We start from the raw sequence: 3,933 nt of genomic DNA, 5'->3' as shown, positions 1-3,933 counted from the left end.
TAAAGGTTAAAGATATACAATTTATTAAAAACTTGACACAAATTCCATAAAAGAGAAAGTTAAAATAGACTCGGACAGTTGGACCGCACTCCAACACTGCATGAGGGCGGCTGCCTCCTGGATCGCCTCAGCCCCACTGCACTGGCGGGTAGCCACAAACACCACCAAGGGAGATCTCTGATCCAACTCTCACCAGGAGTACCTGCTCAGGGCCCAAATGCACACAAAAACACACCACAACCCAAACAGTGATTAAAAGAAAATACAAAACAGAAGAGGTGCACCTGAGCAGGTCACCACTAATTTATGGGCTGAAAACAGGGGGGGGGGGGGTGTCCCCCTTACACAATACTAAATATGGCACCCACCAGCTACCATAAGGATAAGAGGAGGAGGCAGCCACCTTCAGCCAGGTCAAGACACCAAGATACTAAAAATGAGCACAAAACTGTTTAAAAATGGATAAAAGCAAGGGTGTCAAGCTTGATTAAAACATTAAAAACAATTACTAAAAACACTAAGCAAAACAGCAGTGGCAACTCTACTGGAAAAAGAAAAATAAGTTAGTTCTCCCCTGGGACAAACACATGTTTTACAAACCCTTATATTACCTCTCATGCACCAGGGTCAGAACTCATACCACCACCTGTTAATATAAATAGAATTTAAAATGTCGCAAACTCAAATGCTTAAAAACTTTAGTAAAAGGACTCAAGTAAAAGGACTCAATTAAAAGCTTTAGTAAGCTTTAGTAAAACCGGTCCACATGTCAAGCTCACCCACCAAGGCCAAACCAGGAAACCAGCATCTAGATGGAACTCCCACTGCTGCTATTTATCAGCCTTGTGAGCCAATCACAGCTCAACAGACAGGTGCTGGCCATGAATGTTAAACTATGGAACACCATGAGGGACAAACCACCACCCACAGCTCTGTCTGTCACACCAGCTCTGGGCTTCGGTGCTCCAGCTCCTGCCAGTGGACTTCAGGCAGTACTTTGAGCTCAGACATTCATCTTCTTGGCTTCTGCTGCAGCCAACAGAGTGGTGTCAAGCCTTCTTTGCTCCATGGTGATTGGACTTGGGACCTGCTGAGAGGTGTCACGCCCTTCCAACCTACCTTTGCTGTGTGGTGCTGGTTTTATCCTGTTTTTACCTCTTGGTTTTATGGTGTGTGTTGGTGTGAGTGAGGGTGGGCATTGTTTTCTTTTCAAACCAAATTGCAGACCCTTGTTTTTATATATACCCCCCCCCCCCCCCCCCCCCCCCGCCGCCTTTTAAATTTTATTTATTTTTTGGGCAGAGTGCAAGGACGGAGCGTATCGGGTGACAACAGTGGAGGCTTAATTGGGGTGTGTGCAGATTGAGTTGTTGTGGGTATTTTTTTTTGTTTTTTTCCACGTGTGTGTGTGTGTGTTTTATCTTATTTTTTATTTTTATTTTGTTTTAATTGGTTGCCAATCTCCTCCACACGGGTTGGCCCAGCACTCCATTGGTAAGATTCGGCCCTCGAAGGGACTCCTCCCCCATCAAAAATGTGGGAGGAGTGTGATTGCGTCCTTTAATTTCAATGCATTTTAGTGTTAATAAATTTGTGTTTAAACTGGTACCACATCTTGGCCTCATTGCGCCTGGGTTGAAGCGCGTTTGGGTTCGCCGGACCCTGTCCTGGGTGGCGTTGTTGCATCCCTTTTCTTTGTTTTTTCTGCTAAACCACTTGGCACACTTGGCTACATTTTCTTTTGGCTACATTTGCTTTATTTTTCCTTTTTTCCATTTGGTGATTATCACAGTTCCTTGTCGCACAGTCCCTCTGGAAAGTTTGCTCATTGCCCCCTGCCCTTCCCTTCAGGTTATGTGTGCGGTGACAGACGTCCTCTGGCTGCTGAGGTAATTTCCTGTTGCCAGTCTTTCTGGTTTCACAGGGTCTTTTGTGTGAAACCTCTGCTTTTTTTGGTTTTGATATACATTCATTTTTATACAAAACAAGATGGGTATGTGAAAAAAGACAAGACTACAGTATAGTGTTCAGCATAAATGAGGACACCCCCTTTAAAAAGTACTAATTTAATAAGTAGCTCAATGGAAGAAAAAAAATTACAAACTTCACACAAAGTTGAGTTTTATTGAACACTTTAACTCCACAACATGAAATTAAGATTAATGATCGGACTTGGGCCACATAATCTTCAGTTAGACTTAAATTGGTTAAATCAAAAATGAATATACCCTGCAGCCAAAACTACTACATCTAGTATTTTGTATGAAAACTGTGGTTTTAAAGGACATCACCAAATCTTCTAGGCATGGATTGAACAAGTTGACATATTGCAACATCTCTTTTTCCATTCTTCAAGCATGACCACTTTTAGAGCCTGGATACTGGATGGAGAGTGATGCTCAACTTGCTCTTCAAAACTCCCCAGGTGTCCGATTGTGTTCAGATCAGGACAAATACTTGGCCATTCAATCATCTTCACTGTGATCTTCTTCAGAAATGCAACAGTAGCTTCAGATGTGTGTTTTGGATCCTTGTCGTGTTGGAAAAATACTCGACAAAGCAGATGAAGTGATAGCAGCATCTTCTCCTTCAGTATAGAGCAGCACATTGAGTTCATGATACCATCAATGAAATGCAGCCCCTCCATACCAGCAGTGGTCATGCAGCCCACATCAGGACACTACCACCACAGTGTTTCACTGTAGGCACCATGTATTTTTCTTAGCCATTCTCACCTTTGCAACGCCATAGAGTTTTAAAACCATTAGTTCCAAAAAAGGTGATCTTTGTCTCCTCACTCCAGAGTATTGAGTCATAGTCTTCATCTTTTTCAGCATGGGCCCTAGGAAATTCTAGGCATGCTTTTAATTGTTTTTTTTAATTTTTTTATTTATTTTTGTGTGCATGGGCTGTAGGAGAGGCTTCCTTTGTGGACTATAACCATGCATGCCGTTCCTCTGCAGTGTGCGCCGTATGGTCTCACGGGAAACAGTCACTCCAGTTTGGCTTTCTACTGCTTTAGCAGTGTACTTGAATGGCTATTTTCTTCAACTCTTCTCATCAGAAGATGCTTCCGTGGACGGCCTGGACGTCTCTGTAAGATGGTTGCTTCCATCTTTCTTAAATTCTTGGATCCTTTTTGCTTAAGTATTTTGACTGAAATGTAGAGCTTTGCTGATCTTCTTGTGACCCTCACCTTTTTTGTGCAAAGAAATGATTTCCTCTCCCAGATTTTGTGACATTTTTCTTCCATGGGGAGCCATTGCCAACAGCATGAGTCAGCTGTGTGCTGGACACCCATTAAATGAATCATAAGACTCACCTGTGCTTGAATGTCTATTAATTTAGAATTGTGTAGTCTTGAGTTGTTTTTCTCCTAAGACTATGACTGGTAGGTGCATTTTGTAGTATAGCATTTCACAGAAAATGTTGATTCTGAAAGGACTCTAAATGTAGTAGAGTATACTCATTTATGCTGAGCTCTAACAAAAGAACAGCAGTATGTTAAACTAATAACAGATGCACAAGAAAATATGGTAACACTTTATATTAAGATTCCTTAACAAGCTTTGTTAACACATTAACAAGCATTATAAATGAATTTATAGGGTGTTAGTAAGACATTTATTAGTACAATAAATCTAACAAGGTTTATTAAATTACTTAGTTAACACATTTACAAGCATTATTATTAGGATGTTTTCAACATGCTAATGATGCATTTACTGATATTATAGGTGCCTAACAAATGTGTCAGTGTTAATAAGCTTAATAAGATTTATTAACAACCTTTGTTAACAAATTAAGAAGTATTATTATTGTTTGGGGTTCTAGTAAGATATTTATTAGCATTATAGATGTCTCACACAAGCCTTAGTGTTCATAAGCTTAATAAGTTTTATTAACTAACTTAACAAATTAATAGGCTTTATT

The 3,933-nt window shown here is 40.4% G+C and overlaps 1 long non-coding RNA gene across 1 annotated transcript; it reads right to left on the bottom strand.

The window, feature by feature from the left end:
* On the bottom strand, window positions 1-690 carry LOC105357956. The gene is made up of 3 exons (XR_002873493.1): window positions 612-690; window positions 369-430; window positions 1-202 (listed from the first exon to the last, which is right to left on the bottom strand). It is a non-coding gene; the product is annotated as an uncharacterized LOC105357956 (long non-coding RNA).
* Between the last annotated feature and the right edge of the window lie 3,243 nt (window positions 691-3,933).

The sequence above is a fragment of the Oryzias latipes genome, chromosome 7 (assembly GCF_002234675.1).
Source record: "Oryzias latipes chromosome 7, ASM223467v1".
Classification (NCBI taxonomy): Eukaryota; Metazoa; Chordata; class Actinopteri; order Beloniformes; family Adrianichthyidae; genus Oryzias; species Oryzias latipes.
Note: the sequence above shows the minus strand (reverse complement) of the source record. Positions and strands in the feature narration are given on the sequence as shown.